We start from the raw sequence: 20412 nt of genomic DNA, 5'->3' as shown, positions 1-20412 counted from the left end.
GCAAACAGCAGCTTTGTTTACTGTTAGCTTTTGGACTCAAATTTCCAATGCCATTTTACACCATATGTAGAGGAAACATTTGTTAAAAGTTCCAACACCTTTTCTCTCCAAAATTGCAGGCTTTAGTGTAAATGGCCACTGTTTTTCCTTTCTTTTTAAGAAAGAGAAAGTACTCACTGGACCAATTTCAGAGTGCAGCCAAAATTTTTGGAAGTATGACTAACATTGCAAGCTGTGTTCCTTAGCAGAGCTTGTCAGATAACTCAGGCAATGATAGGTAATGGGAAGGTGGACTAAGTTAGGAAATAATGGGGTACCATTTGTTTTCTGTTCCAGGTAAGTGCTTCCATTTGAAATATTTGACATTTCTCTTTCTCCTCTGTACAACTCCAGAGTGTTTTGCACTCCGGAAACCCTCAGCTTCACAAATTATTGTCTCAGGTTAATACAGACCAAGGGCAAAGTGAATAGGTAAAAACAGAATGAGTGTCTCTTCTTGTCAAACCTTTAAAGCTGCGTATGCACAATGAACATCTTCATGATTCCTCTTCCTTTTTCAGTTTCTACCCATTCTGAAATGGACTTTGAAAGTCAAAGTCTTTACATCCTCAAAACATATTTTTCCCCAAAATGCCCAAATACTCATTCTGCTGTTGAATATTAAGACAGCCAGTCTTTTCTGGTTGAAGTGGGTTTTTTTTTCAGATACTCCTGCCCTGAGAATTTATCAGCTACTTTTTGAGATAATGTCTTTTTTGTGCTATACTATTACACCTGCTTCTTTTCATTCACTATTTTGTCTGTTAAACAAAAGTTCGTTCCCTTTCATTTAAGTACCACATGTGATCCAGCATTTTAATGAAAATTTTATTAGAAGACTGCCTAGCTAATGCAGAAGATAGTGACTAACATGAATAACTGTTAAAGTTTTGCTAATCTCCAAAATATAGAAATAAGGGAGAAATTCACAGTATTGATAAGCAAGTGTTGATACTAGAAAGCTATGTCCCTGTTGAACCAAAGCTTTTAAAGCATGGACTGAAATTGCATTGTAAATTGAATGCTGTGTTGGCCAGGGGGTAAACAATTGACTTAATAGTAAGAACTCAGATGAAATATTGTGCTGAACTGGGGACACTGTTAAAGTGACTTTCCTCACCAAAAAAGAGAAAAGCTTCAGTGCTTGCATTTATGTTATGTTAGTGATTTGAAAAGCTAACGAAAATAGTATTCCTGCTGTATGGTTTTTGGTTTTCTCTCCAGGGATGACTTTGCCAGTTGGTTTGGTCTACATTATTAAACAGCGGGGAGAGGCAGCCTGACGGTTGGTTCAGAGAGATGATGATGAATTAGGAGGTTGCAATATGACTTTCATTGCAGAATACAAGGTAGGTTCAATACAAATGAACATTTAATATTTTATCTCAACATACATTAAATAAGTTTCATTTAATTTTTCTGCTGCTATTTTGTATAGTTTCATTTAGATAGAGAAGATCCTTTATGCTAATTTTTAGGAGTGGTAATTTTCAAATACAGCACATCGATCATGAAACACTCAATAAAATCAATATAACCATTTCTGATGACAAACGCAGATCTGACATTTTTTTGCACAATGGTCACTGACACATAATCTATTCTGTTGCCTTACCGAAAAAAAAAAACCCAAAAAGGCGACTAAGTAGAACTACGTGTCATCAGGAGAGTTTTAAAATCAATTATTTAAAATTGGTCTTAATATAATTATTATATTTTCAAGTGAAATACCATGTTTAATTACATTTCCTATTCATACTAGATGGCTAGATTTCTTGATCTTCATTGGTTCTGGTCCAACACTTGGACTTAGAGAGGACTTGGCTTGTAGACTGTTGCTGAGTCATCCAATTTGTATCAACTATTTACCTGCCTCTCATGAATGATGTAATGGTTGCTCTGATCACGTTCAAGATCCCTACACTCTTAAGCCTAGTTCCGCCTTCCCCATGCCTTTAAAATACAACAGCTTTATCTTTTACTGAGATACAGAGAATTCAGTCCGAGGTCATGCAAGCCAGAGTATCAAAGTCTGGTCTAAATCCAAGGGCAGTGCACTAAGCACTGGATCTTCTTATGTCAGGAAGGGAGAGTTGAGAAATGAAGTTTTACCCAAATACAAATAAATGTATTAAAAGCTGACATAATTTTTATGGGAAGTTGATTTCTTTGTATTAAATAGATTTAGTTCTTGTGAAAACTGCCAGACTGATTACCTGGGAGATGCAGGAATCCTATGTTCATCAACAGATACAATAATTTACATTGATATAGCTATTGAAAACTTGTGCAGGCTTGAAAGAGATAATTTTCTGCCAAAATGAGAGTTCATAGTCCATACTTTGGTTGCCTGAATGTTTGCATTACTATTAGTGGAGGCCATGTGCTCTTGGATTCGTTATGAAAGTCTGAGTACTGCTTTCCTACATGCTGCTTCATCTTCCCCTATCACAAATCAGAGTTTCCTCACTTTCACAGTAGGTTCAATGTTTCCTCTGTCTGTTCCGTTGTGGTCCTTCCCCATTTCAGTCCCTCCGGGGACCCTACAATACTGTTAACCATTTCTCACAGCTCCTGACAACTGGCTGGGCAGGAGACAGTACTGGGGCTAGGACTGTGCTCATTTTAAACAGCACTGATTCAGGATCACTTTCCCCTTTTTTTCTTAAGAAAAATGGAATCTCTTTCCAATCAACCAGTGAAAATGTCTTCTATTATCAATACATAAATTTAGTACATTGTCTTCTTTACACTACTTTGGTACAGATGCAATATTAAAGGTACAGAGGGTATTCTGCCACTATTATCTGTAGTTTGAAATTCTGTGCTCTTTGCAATTCTTCCACATCTTCCTACGCATAATTAATTTTAAATATATGTCTTTGCTGCCCTTTCCATTTCTCTAAACATAGTCCTAATGAGTGTAATGTCACTACTCCTAGTCACGCTGTCATTTGGATTTAGGCATATATTATCTGAAATTACTTTTGAACATTCAAAGGGATGCCATTTCCATCTTCTTATCAAAGGCTTGATCCTGCCTTATTAAAAACAATAGCAGGCCCATTTTCTTTAGTAAGAACAATTTCCATAATACAATAACTTCCATAACTTGTGGTTTAAGAAAGAACTTTGTATATACTTGCACATTCAAGAGCAGCTCTTTAGGCTGTTTAAATTGTTTATGTTTCATCATACTAAGACAGTAGTTGAAGAATTATTATTGCTCATGGTTACTGTGTGTTTGTATCTGGGGTTTTTTGGTCAACGTTTATACTGTGGTACTCAGGAGAATTTTTTGCAAGCAGAAATTGTAGTTTCATGGCTGAAGCCCTTGCTCAGCATTACACTAAGAGCTGATGTTCGAGCAGTCCCCTCGAAATCTATTGCTTCCTGAGGATTAAGTAGCACCTTGCCATGCGGAGCTGAAATTGGATCCAAATGGCCCAAATTGAACTGAATGGACTGAAGATGTAGACACTGACTTAAAAGAGAATTTGGATATATCTGCACAGCCCGAAGCAGAGGGCAGCTGGCAGGAACGTGTGCTGCTTCATTTACACAGGAAACCCTGGGTCAAGCCGGAGGCGTTCCTACGGCTTTCTGTGACACAGGCACAGGCAGACCTCGCCGGTAGCTCCCTGCGAAAGCCTGGAAATGTAGCTTTTGCTTGAAAATAGCATGCGATTTGCCTGAATGCTAAAGATGCTTAATTAGTGAAAGATGCTTAAGCAAGTCAGTTACCTAAATATGCATGTGGGGAGAAGAGTAGTGACTATAGGATTTGGCCTAATATAGTTAGCTGGGACTTTAAATTTTTGCATATGTATTACTGTCTCTGGTGGTCTTTCTGCAGTCACTGGTGGGTGCAGATCTGAGGACGGGTTTGGAATCAGACATTAGGAATCTTTAACAGGACAATTTCTAGTCAGTTATGTGAATACCACAGCTGTGCTAGCATCAGAGAGGCTTTTATGTTGCTCATCTCCAAGTCTAACAGAAAATCTACTTGCCAATTGATTCCAGCTAATCAAATCATGATAAAGTAGATGTTATGAAACATGAATCACCCTTTAATATCCACCTAAGACTTCAGGACCACCAAAGGCACATAGCTGTCCTATATTAAGTCCTTTTAACAAGTTGTGGTTTTTACATCAACCTTTTAGCTATTTTTGTTCTGTGCCATGGTTTTATGCAGATGAGGAATTGCATAAGTCTGCCGTGAGTTCAGGAAGTACCAAGGTAACCCAAGTCTTTCTTGAAAGAAATTATTTATTCTATCAATATTTAATGTGGAGGAACCATTGAACTGCATAATTCGATAGATATGGGTGTGCTGCTCTCTAATGCTCTCATGCTTTCTTCACTGTTTAGAAGTGATGTAAGAGAATAAACACCAAATGCTGTGTTCTGGAAAAAAGTGTGAAACAAGATAATAGTACTTAGTATCACACATTTATTTTCCTGGCAGTTTTTCTACAACTCTCTTGGGGGCTCAGCAGTGTCTCTTAGGCAGTTGGTTGCTCAGGGACCTCCTGGCACATGGAGGTTGGTTCTCAGGACACGACGTGTGATGTGCTTTCTCAGACACACCTTAGGTTCTCCTGGGATTTGTAGTTCTTTCCCCAGTGAGCCCCCAGCAGGCATCAAGTTAATCTTCATAAGCAGTGGGGTGACACTAGGTCAGTTTGCTCTTGGTAGCATTACTCCTGGTTAGCCTTCCCCATGGCCGTTGTTGGCTCTGAATGCCAAGGCAGCTTCTGAGTCTGTTATGGCAGCTCTTTAATGGTACCATTTGCAGTTATTACTCTAAGTACACCAAGATTAGGTTTATTTCTCTGAGCTACTTACAGTTCACCCTAAATATTATTCAAAACAAATTCTGTGAAATCATCATCCATGCTGCTTTGCCTATACATCCTTTTTCCAGATGTCTTAATTGTCTGTCATTATTTGTTTCAGTCTGTGATCTAAGAATGTGTTAGCTCATTTGACTCTTTTTCATGTCAATGCCCTGCATCCATCCTTAGAAATTCAGTGGCATACCTTCTCTGCTCTAGATAGTGGTTCCTTTCTCCGTCGTCTTATCTATGCATTGACTGTATGTGCAACCATATGGCCATATGACAAATTAGTTTATCATCTTGTCCCTTTGGCCCCCTCCACCTGACCTCTGCTGCAGGGGCCTCTTCCAGCACTCCACACCACTGAGCTAGGAGCTGCCATTAAAAAAATACAACAGGCAAGATCATTTTTTTTCTATTTCTTGTGAAATTCTCACAAATACAAATTGCTCCTTTGTGGGTCCTGTGAAGGGGGTCAAGGATATGTCAAGTGTAATTGTTAAAGTCCAGGGTATTCTTGTATTCTTTCCCACAGGAAAGGGAGAACTTTTTTTTTTTTTTTCCAGTGTGATTTAACACTTTCAGTTCCCTAAAAGACTGAGATCACAGAGTTGAAGCCATAATAATTTTTAGCATGAAAGAACTAATTTAATTTTTAAATAATTTTATGATCTTTTGTGAGCTTTATACAGCAGGAGTCTAGATGCTAAAACCCAGAGCAGTGAAGCTATGATGTACTTTGCCAAAAATACATATTTCTAAAGAATGACAAGTAGAGAATAAAGACTTTAAATAGTGAGGATTTAAGATGACCTGCATTACTAGTTGTCTGACACTCCTGTGTAACCTAAGTGTTAACTCAATCCTATTTCTCCTCTGCATCTCATTTCATGTACCCCATATTACATATACATATTCTGTAGCACGCAGAGTACTGCAATCTCTGCTGCTCCAATCAGGTAAAACACTTTTCAAGTCAAAGGATAAGTACTCATTTACTGTCTTGGTCTAGTATCGATTCAGAAAATGTTGCCTAGTGAGTAATATGTACTAAAAAGGCTGTAGGAAACTAACTTATTTTGCAATTAATATTTCTTGTCTTTCCAGTATGTCTTAGAAAACTAAGGCTCTCTGTGTACATTTCAAATCAGTGTTCAAACTGCTGGTGTTTCTGGCTTGGTTTTTGAGAACACAAGTGCCCAGTGCAGGTGTAGGAGAGAAGTCTCATAATTTAAATCTCAGCTGTGCTCTGAAAAACAGTGGCCCGTTGCCAGCTCTTGTAAGGTACCAGTTGTACTTTTCATGTGAAAGTGAATGCCGACGTTTATCCTTAGAGCATCTCTGTGCGAAACCATGCTATTGTCTTTGTTGCAAAAGTATCTTTAATTTAAATATATGCATGTTCTAATGAGGAGACACTTTTACATGAAAGAACCTGTCAGTAGTACATTAAGGTAATTCAGAAGAAATGCAAAGTGTTTGAGTGCTACTTTTTTCTTTTTTTTTTCTTTTTTTTTTCTTTTTTTTTTTCTTTTCTTCTTTTTTTTTAAAACTGAAGCATCTGCTTGTGATTCCTGAGTAGATATCATGTATCTGGGTGAACAGAGTTTCAGTGTCTCATTAAACGCAAGTTCCAAGTGGCAGCAGATGGAGTTGGAGCTAGGATTAAGTGTAAGGGAAGTGAGAGCTGAGGGTGTTTGGTTTCAGTTTTAAGAATCAAAACCTCCTGCCCTGGTTAACACTGAGGTATTTGGATTTGATACAGATTGATAAGGAGATTACTAGAGCGGGGAGATAAAAAGCAACCTTAGATCACCTGATTGGGACCTGGTTTTATTCACTGTAACATGGAAAAACTGTTAGTAAGGACACAATAAAAGAGTTCTCAGCTATGGCAAAGTTTGCTTTGAGGATTTAAAAAAATGAATATGTAAAGACTGGTGGATTAGAAATACAGGGAGTCCAAAGTTTGCAGAATAACACTGGCTAGGTAGAGAGTGTGTCTGGTAAAGAGATTTTAGTCAGATCCTTCCATGGTAATCCAAATGTCTTTAAAAGCCACGTTCCTGCAGTGCAAGAAGGAAGAGTGAGAACATCAGATTTCCTCACCGAGAATGCCCGGTCTGTACGCTGTGACATCTGAGGTTGACTTTGGGCTTTCCTGTGAAAGTGTTACACAGTGCTGGCTGCCCAGAGAAATCCCCCTGACCTGAGCAACTCTGCATTATACACATCCTAGAACGCAAACAGAAATAATAAATGCCTACTGTTACGTGCCCCTGCATGCACAGGTTGACATCAGTAAATAATGAGAGTTGGGTTTTTTATTGGATCGGTTTTTAAATGCTCTGTAGTGCTTTGGAAAATCCACCAAGCCAGCCCTTCAGCAGGAAGCTGTTACAGGTCCCTTTATCTTAAAAGAATATATATGATATTTTAACTTTTATGTATGAATAGGTTTTCAGGTCTAAAGGTGATTTTTTTTATGCAGATCAGAGTGACTAATGTTCAGGCATGAACATGCTTTGTAATATTTCCTTCTCCAGAGAGCAGATCCTCTGATTTATTACTCCTGGACATGCCTCCCATGTTTAGAGTCCTTGCATTGTCTGTGTCCAGGGGAGGGCACAGCTTGTGCTGTACATTGCCACAAAAATGAAATTAGTCAGCCTGTTAGATTAGAAATGCAACACAAATTTACTCATTTGAAACAGAATCTTGTTTGGTTTTGGATTTTTTTGTTTTTACCTTTTAAATTAAAATAGGAAAACTGTTAATTTCACACAATTGCAGGTAGCATTAGTCTTGGTGACAAATCTGAAAACGTAAAAGGCAATAACCTTGATCCAGACAAATGAGAGAGGGATATTTTCCTTGTTTATGCTGTTTGCTACTCAAGGTGAAATAATTTTACCCTCCTAAATGAGAAAATAGTGATTCTATGGTGTTTATTGCCATACCGTAGATTCTGCATGTTTGGTGGTTTATTTTTAATTAATGCTTGTAAATCTTTAATTGAAACTCTTCACACAAGATCTTTGAAGTCTCTGGTCATATTGAATAGCTTATTCAATAGGTATAGATTTAATATTTTTAAAAAAATTCTTTAATATATTTTAAGACCTTTTTTTTAGTGTAGACGTCATTTGCCCTATGCCAGATAAAACTGATAACTGTCTTGGCAAATACTGTACCAGACTGTAGTGAGGAAATGAATAGTAGGCTAATGATGACAAAAACTAGTTGTCTTGGGTAAAAGCAAAAATTCTGTGAGTGCTGATGAGCAATACTTTTTTATTTCATAGTTTTTATAAGAAATGATTGACTCACATTGTTACGGGGACAAATTGATCCAGCACATTCTGACGAAGTAGGGTTGCGGAGGGCGTCTCCAGAGGTGAAGAACTCATGTTCTGTGCACTGTGTCCCCAGCTGGACACTCAAAGCTGTGCTTTTGATCATCTTTGGCCCAATCTCTTTTGCTGTTGTTTAGAGAGTTCATCTGGGGGAAGATGCAGAGTGAGCAATAAGAGAAAAATGCAAGAAGTGAAGTAACAGTTCTCTTGGGCTGCATGGGACAGTCTGTCAACTTTCCTGACCTTCATGCTCAGCAAGAGATGGAAATTGTTATTTAAACTTTAGCTAATAAATATATACTTACATTAATTGTAATGTAGGTTTTGCTTTTAGCTATAGTAGATGGAATCTTTTTCAGATGGAAACATAACTTCCTTTTGTAAAGGTGTCTTCTTAAGTTGTATATTAATTTATGTAGCACCGTTCCATTTATGCAGTGCACCATATACCAGTGTTTCCCTTCTTCCCAGATTTGACCTCACTGATTTTCCGAAGGAGTAACATGAGGAGTAATGTCTGCAGTGCCAAATTTACAAAGATAGAGAGATAGATGTCTCGCTGGTGTAAATCCCTCACTTGCATTCAGACTGGATGCGTTGGCCTGAGTGTTTAGTTTGCACTTTTGAAATGAATCTCCTGTTCATCCCCTCTTTGCTGCGCTATAGATAACATAGTGGAGTAGGCAAAATGGATTTCTTCTAAGTGACTCTAAACTGGAAAATGCTCTCCAGCTGCTGATGGCTTTCAGTCCATCAGTCCAGACTAAAGCTATTCCAAAATCAAGTACCCAAAACTTGTATGGTATGGATATTGGGTCCCTTACACCAGCTTTCTGCTCTATCTGCTCCTATTGCACTTCATTACTTGCTAAGTTAGACAAAGCCAAAGATATTAATGGGAATTTAACATTTTAACTGAGTTTTAGATGTTTTTGTAAATCACTAAAGTTACCTTCAAATACCTCAGTAGGTCAGGCTCTATGACAACAAACTTGTTTTCAGTGCTCGGTACCAAAATATAAAAAAATTGTCTAAATAAAAATATATTTCCTTTCTCCTAAATATGTTTCACAAAACAGGAAATGCCTTTAAAATCAGGTATTTGCTAAAAAATTAAAACCAAATACATTTTGTAACCAGGTACTTTTCAGACAGTTGCAAACATATAATCTTTGTTCTCATAATCACACAATCTTGAAAAAGCTGTGGTAACTTCAGACCAAAAGGTTATTTGCTGTTAAAAGTGTTTTAAATACTTATTTGCATGTTTTTAGTTGCAATAAAATATCTCCTCTTAAAGTCAATAGTAAAATACAGTTCACTTCAGTTAGGCAGGATCAAAACTTGCATGTATACACAAAAAATTTCCTTCTTGCTTGTGATGATCTTCACAAAAAATTCAATTTTTATCCTTTACATATAAGTAAAGCCTACTGAGAGCGAGCTTTGTTTCAACATCAGGAGCATGCTACACTATCTCTGGTTGCAAAACTGCTTTAATCTAGACGTGACAAACAGGAGAGATTAATGGCTTCAATTTGGACACGTGCAGCCAAGCACCACATCGATTCTTTAACAAAGGCGGAATGGACATGATTGCCTGGGATTTAAGAAAGAAAATATTGACTTGGTTCATGAGCTTAAAACACGTATTTTTAATATCACCATAGAGATAGGAATACTCCGTACACTGCAGTGCCATATCAACAAAACTGATTAAGTCTATGTTTAAGCATATAAGGAAATTTCAAGAACTTCAATAGCACAAGAGACTTGACTAAAGGTATAGATAAACTGAGGGCTTAAGCAGGTGTTTAAACATTGGAGTAGTTCTTACATCCTTGTTTTTACAAGGAGCCCATTAAGACACAGAGAGGCCGAATGACTTTCCCAACATTTCGCATGGAGTCTGAGCAGGAGAAAGAAGCTGAACCCAATTTTCTTGTGCTTTAGACACTAGGTTAGATGCAAGAGTGACCTACAAAGTCACCCTTAAAGTGCAGATGGTGTCAGCATTGCTATTTGTCAATGCAAATCCTGCTGGGATGGGAAAAAAACCCAGTCTTTGCACCACTAAGGGCGTTTTACTAGCCATGTTTTTAGACAGATATTTTAGATATGATATTTTAGGCTAGTTTTATCAACAAAAGTGACTGAAACTTTTAACATAAAAATAATTTATAAAAGTTTTAGGCAAAACTTTGATACATCTGTGGATGTTTTTCCTTGTCTTTGTGTTGGTTTTAGATATTATTTGACCCTTTTCTGCAAAAGATGAGAGATGGGCTAGGATTCAAAGGAGGGTTGCAGAAATTATGTTGATATATTTTAACTGCTAGCCCGCGTGCTGTCCTCTCTAATGCAACCTTTTCTGAAGTCAATTAAAATTAAAGGCTTAGAACACAGGAGGGTGCAAAGAGGTGACAAGAACTGATATAAGGTCATATTAGCTGGAGAGATGTAATGTTCATTTTCAAATGCACAAGGAAATAGGCCCAAAAAAATACCTTCTCATTTTTCTGTTATGCTAGGAGCATAGGAAGAATTTCTTTTCCTTGGTGCTTGATATGAGTGTTGCAAACAGTGCGGTCTAAGACTTCCTGAAGATTAACTCGTGACATGTGAGACCGCAACCAAGAAAAGCTAAGCACCGTTCAGACCTTTGTGAGGGTGTGACACACTCAGCACTTTTAAAAAAACAGGCCATTTAAATTTATCTGGAAGGCTAAGGGAGGAAAGTTTTTAAAATGTTAGCCAAAAGCCTTAAAATATCAAAGGGAACTAAGTCTAACTGTTGCAAGTGTGAAGTTAGACATATGATGTGATGGTTTTTGGGTTGGCATCAATTATGCAAGTTGATTGGAATTAAGTAGAACTCTGTCAACACTGGGAAAGCAGGTGGATGTACCCAATTTAATCAGTTTGTCCCCTTCCCAGTCTTAACCGGATATCTTTGAATTTAGTGTTTTTACAAGAAAATGGCTGTGGACTAAGAAAAGCAAATTTTTCAGTGGTCTTGTGAGGACCTATCCTTCCTATACAGTCTACGAATTGCAATAGAAGCAATGAGAAAAAAGGGGCACGTGCAGAAGGTACAAAAGCTCTTTGTTAGCTAAATCACCCACAGTAAGAAATCAAAGCTAAAAAACCAACCAACTAACCAGCCAACCAATACCCGAAAAATCCCACCTGTCCGTCTGATGGCAGAGCTGTTCAGTCCAAGAATCCCTCACACAGCTGCCTGCTTTATGAGACTCCAAGGGCAAAAAAGCTTGTGCATTTTGTGTCAAGACTGCAGTGAGAGAAGATTTTTACAGTGGATTTAGTTCATCCCTGTCAGTTCCTCCACTGATATTGGTGGGGTTTTTTATTAGTGTACGGCTTTGAGGCACTGCATTTTGAAGCTCAATTTCCCTCCTTCCTGAAAATAGAAAAGTAATCCTGCTGCCTTTGGGAGAAGGAGTTGGCTCAGAGAAGAATTATATTAGCGGGACATAAATTTAAAAAAAAAAAAAAAAAAAGGGACTTGCCTGAGAGAGAACAATGAACATTTATTTACTGTCTCGTGGAGACAGAATTTCGTGACTGCATGGAAGGTCACCATATGACTTATATGCTACTTAAGTCTCACTTGAAGGCCCACTGTTGTGTTTCTTTTGCTTGGATGATTATTCAGAATGAGAGTTTCTTGCCTGTCCTGGACCTGAAACATTTAAAAGCCAAATAGAACTACTCATGCCTTTCTAATTAAGATCATGTGTGCACACTCAGGCAGTTTGTATTACAGTAATGAAGAAAACACAGACTACAGCTATGCTTGCTGCCTGCCATTCTTATAGTAGCTGTGCATGTATTTTAATGACACTCCAGCAAAAGAAAAGGAAAAAAACCTACTTCAGTTCTCCAGTATCTCCCTCCACGTACAGCTTTTTCATGTCACCATCCTGGCTGTGTGAGCAACATTTATCTGGGCCTGGATTCAGGAGTAATGTCTTCTTTTGGCTGCTGAAGAACAGTCAAGCAAACTTTTAGATATTATTTTGATGTTTTATGAAATTGTAGTAGACTGCAGGCAAGCAAGTTTCTAGTTGAATGAAAGTTGGTGACTTCTTAAAAAGAACTGGTTGAGTACAGGAAAATAAAAAGCAAATTGAAGAAGAGTGTGATCTTAATAGTCCATAAGCTGGTTTACGAGTTCTGAATTTGCTTATTTTAAATATTGTGGAAATGTATATAATCTGCAAATCTGTTTAAGAACTCTAGCTTCTACAAGACACTAATAAATTGGTCAACCGTACTGTAAAATGTACGTCTTTGGACTTTATGCAGTAGTTGAATTGTGAGCTAAACTGAAAATAGAAAATAAACAGCAAGTTTAAATAGTGTTGTCTTAATGTATTGTATCACATAATCTGGTTTAGCCTTTAAAGATAAATGTATTTGGAAAAGGAAATGAAATGGGATAAATGTAACATCATGAGTAGAGTATATATGAATTTCATAGATCATTAATCTTTACTCTTTAAAGTTTCTTATTCAAGGCTATGCATACGCTTATTCAGCTATCAGCTCTTCTCTGTGATCTTGATTATGCAGGTCACACAGAGGTTGCTATAGTAACCTGGCATTACCAATATAAAGACAGTGAAGGATCTGGCTATCTAGATAAGTAAAATAATTGAGGGGTGCTTGCAACCAGCACCCTGATTAATGTTACGCCTAGGTCCACTGAATGAGCGCTTAGTCCCGCGTGGATTAGGCCCTTGACTTGTGGAGCAGGAGACAGGCTGGCACCGAAAGCCGATTTCGTGTGGAACGGGTTAGTAATGACAGAGGTGCTATTTACTGGGAAACCTGTGCATTATGGCATATAGGATCTTCATTTGTTGCAATCTGCAATCACACTGCCAAAAGACAGTCTGGTATGGATCCCATGTGTGAACTTGCCCTAGGGGAAGCAGATACAGTTTGGATGTTTTGAAAATCAAGAAAAGGTGGTTTCTGTGAAGCTGAGGTAAGTCCACATTGCTGAATACAGTTGTTGAGGCACACAGCCCAGTGCTAGCGGGGACTAGGCAACTTCATGTTACAGGAGAAAAGCCTAGATTACACAGCAGTTAGGTAACAGACGTCAATAAATGCTAGTGCCGGTCTGTCACAGGGACTTGTCCTGATGATAAAGGCATGAGAAGCTGTAAGTGGGAGGCAGCAGCAGATTTCTGAATCGGATTTGCACACGAGTTGAAGATTGCTGACAGTTACTCCAGGGGCTTGAGCCCCAGCTGAAGCTTTGCAGTATTTGGCTGTGCAGAGGACCCACATGAACCCTGTAGGGGTAAAAATCCTAACTTGTGTAGTTTTTTCGATAGTGAGGCAGCTTATTGTGGGAATTGGTTTCTTTTACCAGGCCTCCGAGTTCTTGAAAACTTGTGGGAAGTTTGAGGCTTTTCCCCTAAGTTGGTTTTAGTTAAATATGGCCACTGGGTTCAAAAGTAAGGCAGGAATGCAGGTACAGAGAGGCACAGTAGTGATGAATGCTCCGTTTCCATTGGAAACCAAGCCTAAAAATACTCCTGTAGCCACAGCTCAATTGTGCTACCAATTGAAGTTGCTGGCTAAGCCTGTGAAATAACACTCGAGCCTAAAACAGTGAAATAAAAGAAAGAGTTAAAGTTGTAGTGTCTCGTGAGCCTTCGTTCAGCCTTCAGTCTTACAAAGGAAACGTCTCATTGCTTTAGAAGGGTCCCAGCTCTTTTCCTTTTTGTTTGGCCCTGAAAAGCCAGATCAGTTTTGTGACTTGCTTTGTTGAGACTGTCAGCCCGCTCCCTGCGAGAGGCTACTGCTGTCCTGGCAGCTTTCTGCAGGGGAAAAAGGGAAAGAAAGATTCTGCATCAGCAATTCCATTCGTATTGCTTTCCTTCCCTCCTTCCCAGCACAAAGGTGGTTTTGTTTGTGCTCAAGAAGCAACTAAAAAGTTTGGCCGTGAAACGAGCTCTCCTCTGGAGAAAAGGGAAGGGGTAGAAGATGTCTCATGCAATTGCCAGACGCAAACTTCTACCCGCTCCATCCGCCAGGTCACGGGCTAGAGATGGCTGTTGCATTAGCTGGTTGTTGTGTTGTTTCACACAGCTGCAGAGCAGCTAATGAGACAGCAGTTGCTGCTTTTGCAACTTTCACAGAACTGATTTAATAAATTGGAATATTCGATTATAATTTCGTTATGTGATTAGATAGGAGAGAACTTGAAAGAAAAGGTGCTTCCCCCTTGTTGGTGGGACACAGGGAATGGTTGGGTAATTTGCTCACATTGGTATTTGTTTCAATTCAGAGTCTTTGGTGCCGTCAGAAAGGTAGGAGAGAGGTAGAGCAGTTAACCCTTGCAGCTAACACCCACCTCGGTGTGTCAAGATGGTAATTACTTGAACAGATTGAATAGCATTAGACTCTGAAATAAAAATTCTCCAAATAGTTCCCACTGATGTGTAGTCTCTGCTGATAAAACAAGTTCTGTCCCTGAAAAGCTCTTACTCATATTGCTTGTTCCTTGCGTAACCAAGGATTTGCAGGATCAGAAAGTATCCACATTATTATTCTTCTTGTCAGAGATTAGGTGGATATATTGAATATAGCGGAGTCTCTTCTGTGCATTAGTCTTATGAAAAGATGGCCACAGGCAAAGTGCTGCTGAGCACATTTCAAGGTTTAGTCTGCAGTGATAAGAGGATAGGCATGGCCCATCTACCCAAGGCAGTCAGGCACCAAAATCAGATGGGTAACTGAATGCCCAACTCTGGGCTTAAATCCCTTGGTCCACGATGGAGGAACTTCAGGGGAATGTGTGTATTTCCATTTGCTTCCACAAAAGACAGACTTTTACATATTTTGAAGCAAAGAAAGAAAATGTAACACATCCGTAAGAAATGTTACTGAAGTGAGTATACCTGGAAGTTGTATTGTGTCATTCTTTATGAGCTCAGTGCCCTTTCTCAGGCTCAAGGCAACAGCTCTGTATGTTCAAGCAAAGGTATAGGATACAGAATGTCTGTGTGATTAGCCGTGACTATCTCCTTGCACCTTTTTTGTCTAAAAATTACTTAGATAATTGACCTTTGTCTCTGGTGTCTGGTACTGCTAGTTAAATGCTGGCTTGAGGTTTGAATGGAGAGAAAGCACGGTCATCCTCTTCCTCATAGCCGACTGCACAGACACGAGCTGTGGAAGAGGCTGAAGTTGGTGAAGATCCTCTCTGTTGGAGGAGCACGCCAGTTGAACTGGTTGCATCCCAGCACTGTTGATGAATCTTCTGAAGACATGGCATGAAAATCTATTTCTAAAGGAGTGAGGAAGGGTAGAAGGAAATAAGGGTGAATGAACTATTTTATTTAAAAATTAGTTCATGCTTTCAGTGAAGGTCTATTTTCCCCTGTAAGCTTCCCAGCATCCCTTAATTCATATCACATAGAATAAAATGACTTATGGGTGTAAGGAAGATTTGAATTGTCTTTTCTGTATCACTAAATAATGATTACTTGGGGAGATACGAAATGTAAATTGGAAATGAATGCAGTATATCTGGTAATACGTTAGATGTATTATCTCCAACCTGAGGCCTTCAGTCAAAAGAAGGTCATCTGTTATTGTTAAAGAGCACTGCAGCAGGTATTTATATTCTCATTTCTCTTCTTTTTTGAGTTGAATTTTCTCTTCATAAACAATGCAACACTTTTCTGAGGAGGCATGGGCCATGAGGACTTCTTAGACTTCCTAAATTATATTATTTTGTGATGTAATTTACATTTTATAAGACAGAGGAAGGAGGGATCTCTATTTTGCTGAATGACTGATCTTCACTAGTTTCCTGGAAATGTGGAATTTTTCCCTTTACTTTCTTTTCTGAACAATCTCTTTGTGCAATTGCTACGTGAACAATTCAGACCACAAAAACGTTAAGTCTCACTTCCAATAATCTGTGTCCCTGTGTTGGAACTGAATTTTTTCTTTTGTTCCAGATACATCATTACAGCATACCCTACATTATGCTGAGTCAGACAGCGGTGTAGCAGAGGTACTAATTAGTCCCATGAAGTATCCCTTGTGCTCTTCTGAATGACAGAGGACGTGTTTCTGAAACTCCAGGTCTCATTTTTCACATTTAGATATTAGGGCTGGAACTATTGATGATAATAGTGTATAATGTAGCAAATCCTAGTTAGTTGGGGCAAGGTTGTACTGGACAAATGTGCTGGAGGGAGAGGAGCATGGCCTGCCTCAAATTCCTTTCCAAATACTCCCAATGAGAGCAAGCAAACTGGAAGCAGTTGGAGACTTGTCTCCTGTTTGCTGAAGCGGGACTGGTTGTAGTTGGTCTCCATCCAGACATCTGTGTTTCTCTGCTGTCCTGCTTTTGGCTGGGATAGAGTTAATTTTCTTCCTAGTAGCTGGTACAGTGCTGTGTTTGGGACTTAGTAGGAGAATAATGTTGATAACACACTGATGTTTAGTTGTTGCTGAGCAGTGTTTACAATTAAGTCAAGGACTTTTCAGCTCCCCAGGCCCTGCCAGCAAGGAGGCACGAGCCGTCTGCAGAAGGTGCACAAGAAGCTGGGAGGGGGCACGGCCAGGACAGCTGACCCAAACTGGCCAAAGGGATATTCCATACCATATGACGTCATGCTCAGCATATAATTTGGGGGCAGCTGGCCGGGGAGGGCCATGGCTCGAGAACTAGCTGGGCATTTGTCAGCAGGTGCTGAGCAATTGTGTTGTGCATCACTTCTTTTGTATATTCTTTTATCATTATTATTGTTGTTATTATCCTCCTTTTCTGGCCTATTAAGCTGGTTTTATCTCAACCCACAAGTTTTACTTCTTTTTGGTTCTCTCCCCCATCCATTGGGTGAGGGGAGCGAGCAGCAGCTGTGTGGTTGTTTTAGCTGCTGGCCAGGTTAAACCACGACAGCTTGTCATGGAGCAAGAGGGAATATCTGAAGCTTTGTGTCTCCTGGCGCTAGAACAGTTCTGTACTGCTGAAAACTGGGGTTAGTGGCATGAACCATCCACCAATGAAGTGCATAAGTAACAGCGGAATTGCTATTTAATTGAACTCTGCTTTCTAGTTGTTAATTATACTCCTATGGTTTTTCATGTTTAAGCTGTATCATTATGCCTAACAAAATGTTTGTTGTTACCTGCTGTGATTTTGAATAATTCATGGTATTAGTATGCAATTTGGGACCATCATACATTCTCCCTGGAGAAAACCAAAGGTTGCTTCACTGGTTTTGTGTCTTTGAAGGTGAAAGGAAGGCAAGTTTTGGCTACCATGGTCTTTTATCAGAAAGTTAATTTTGAATCAGCCAAGCAAATTAAAGAAGGCATAATGAGGGTATAGTTAATATGTTTGAAATATTTTTATGAAATAGCTTGCTATGATATAAAGTAACCTGAGTAAACCAGCCCAGGACCTCTGTAAACAAGAGTGTCTTGTCCTTTCAGTTAATTGTTTCCACAGACGTAGTCAATGACAACATTGTGTTTATTTTACTGCGGTATTACTGCAGCTCTCAAATTAGTTTGATTTTGTTTCCTTTTCTTAATGAATGGCTTAACTAAATCTAAAAATAAAAATCTATTTTTTCAATTGCGACAGGGATTTTCTTACATGAGTTTTGTAAGTTGCCCTGGAAACAAGGAAATACTGAAGTAAGGTCAGAAAAATTGTGTCATGCCAACCATTGTTTCTAGTTTTAGGGTCCCAGCATATTACTAGATAAATGATATGGCTGAGGAGTTCAGCTGTTAGCTGATTCTGGCAGGTGACTTCTCAGCAAAGATAGCTGTGGTGTGTTTGTTTTGATTAGAAGAAAGCCAATGGGAATACTCTGCAACAAAAAGTGGTCATGTCAGAAAAACATCTTTTAAAAGTGTTTTTCTCCCCCATCCTGGCAGTGGTCTGGAGTCGCTTCACTCCGGCACTGTCTGTGCCTCATCGCAGTCTCCGGATTGCACTGACTTCATCTTTATACAGTCTGTGTCAGCCAAGATCTTGCAGAGTGCAAGGCTGAAATCTTTCTGGCTATCTTCACAGATAGTTATAGATTATTTTCTATTTTTTCCAAGTGATGAAAATGCTTGTCCTCTGAACATGAAGCAGATCCATTTAATGTTTAAACAAAGGTCATTCCTAAAGGTTAACTGTCTTATAAATAGCCAAATTGTTCCCTCACTCACTACAAGTTTGCAATCTGGTTAATATATGCACAGTCAGGGAAAAGCTGTAAACATAATGCTAAAAGCAGACGCTTGGAACTATTGCTCTTGCTTTTCTTCAGCTTATGCAACTGTTTGCAGTAGCTTATTGCCAACAGAACTATTGTGTCCTAGTACTTTGGGCTTAATCTTGTAAGTCTCCTGAATATGCTGTTCTCGTTCCAACACTCTTGAACAGATCTGTGTGAGGAGGGTTTGCCTCCAATCAAAGTTGTTAACTGAAAGTCACAAATACAACACCACCTGCTTAAGCCATCAGTCTAGAATGGAGCTAGCTCATGAAGTTATGCCAGCTGAAGTCCTGGCTTAAAACCCCCTAGTTACCAAACATTTTGTCCATAAGAAGCCCGCTCCTCAAATCTTATGCAGACGGATCATTCCACTTGCTTCTCCCCTTGCAAATGATTGAAGTTCCCTCTTCCAGAGGTTTTCCAGTGAGTCTGGCTGATCTTTCAACTGCAGCTTTATGCCCATTGATAGCTGTTCTTTTCTCATCCACCTGCTCAAAGCAGAGCCTAAAAAATGCAGAGGTTATCTGCATCCACAGCCTTCTCTCTGCCGGCAGACCCACAGGATCTCTGACTCTAAGTAGCATTCTTGCTCCACAGGCGTGTAAATCCATGAAGGTGATGAAGAAATTGCTGCCCTCATAAATTCCTGGGACTGTGTCCTTGAGACATAGTGTCATCTCTGATACCTGTCTGCCACTGGTGATCTCCAAGAACTTCTTATAAAATTATAGTCTAATGCATTAACAAGGTGTAGGAGGGAAGGACGTATTTTATGTAAATTTAGTCAGGAAGTATTTGAAACTAATTGCTTAAAGTGGGTGGGGAAAGCTGATGGAGTGTGATAGACATACAGAATTTTTTTTCCTGTTTTCAGAATAGACAGTGTTGATTAAATGGGCTCATTATAGCACTGCATATATTAACTGAGCATAATATTGCTCAGTGGATGAGCCTGCTCTGTGGATGAACTTAACAGGCCATGCTCTGGATGTTAGTACAGATGCGAATTTAGGAAGTCTTAGAGCTATACTTCTCCAGATAAAACCATTGATTTTGGTGAACTTGATATTGAATTATTGTCCTGGCCTAGTGTCAATATTTTAATTTGTGTTAAAAATGGAATCAAATGCCAAAAAAAAAAAAAAAAAAAAAAAAAAAGATGTGAAGACATACCTACAGAATGTACCATTTATTCTAAAAAGTCTCAAACTCGGGAGTAAGGCTAGGGAAATCCTCCTTCGCATATGCTACTTGGACTGAGAGATGTCAAAGACTTGTCTGTCAATCACCCTGCTAGTTTACATGCCAAGTCCTGTCTGGTCTTTCTGGTTTGTGCTTGTTGGTCATGCTGACTTGTTGGCTAGAACAGTCTCTGATCTTTCTTTGGTGCTATTCTGGACATGGTCTACCACTCTGCATGCACTTCTTCCTAGTGCATCACCTTGCATTTAACCATATTAGAATATTGATAGAAAATCAGTGATTTCATTTCCACGCTAGCTGGAGGCTGGAGTTACAAATTAGAGTTACCCTCTCAGTCTAGAACTGGGATTTGCATAGATGCCTACATGTATTTGATAGCTGAATAAAACACATTATGGTGACTACTGTAGTAGGTCAAATCTGTTGTTCTCAAGTATGAGTACGCGACATGAATCTATGCATGCTTCGTTTCAGCATCAGAGCCAGGCACCTGCTGTTGACTTGTGTCCCCTTTCCTTCACAATATCTTGACCTAGATTGATGGAGAGATTTTTACAACATCCATGTCTGGATAGAGTCTCCTCCATGCTGTGTCCTGTGGACATATATGAAGTCCCTGACCATTGCCATGATCATTTCACAGAGGTGACTGGTTGATGTGTGACAAAATGGAAAAGGTCAAAGGAA

General features: G+C 39.1%; 1 protein-coding gene across 1 annotated transcript in view; it reads left to right on the top strand.

Moving 5' to 3' along the window:
* The window catches only part of C4H4orf50 (chromosome 4 C4orf50 homolog), a 48685-nt gene extending 47303 nt beyond the window's left edge, over nt 1-1382 (top strand). The window contains exon 14 of the mRNA XM_075752522.1: nt 1264-1382. The gene's annotated coding sequence lies outside the window, so the exon portion shown is untranslated. The remainder of the gene's footprint in view (nt 1-1263) is intronic.
* The last annotated feature ends 19030 nt before the right edge of the window (nt 1383-20412 follow it).

This window comes from Balearica regulorum, chromosome 4 (assembly GCF_011004875.1).
Source record: "Balearica regulorum gibbericeps isolate bBalReg1 chromosome 4, bBalReg1.pri, whole genome shotgun sequence".
In the NCBI taxonomy this organism is placed as follows: domain Eukaryota; kingdom Metazoa; phylum Chordata; class Aves; order Gruiformes; family Gruidae; genus Balearica; species Balearica regulorum.
Note: the sequence above shows the minus strand (reverse complement) of the source record. Positions and strands in the feature narration are given on the sequence as shown.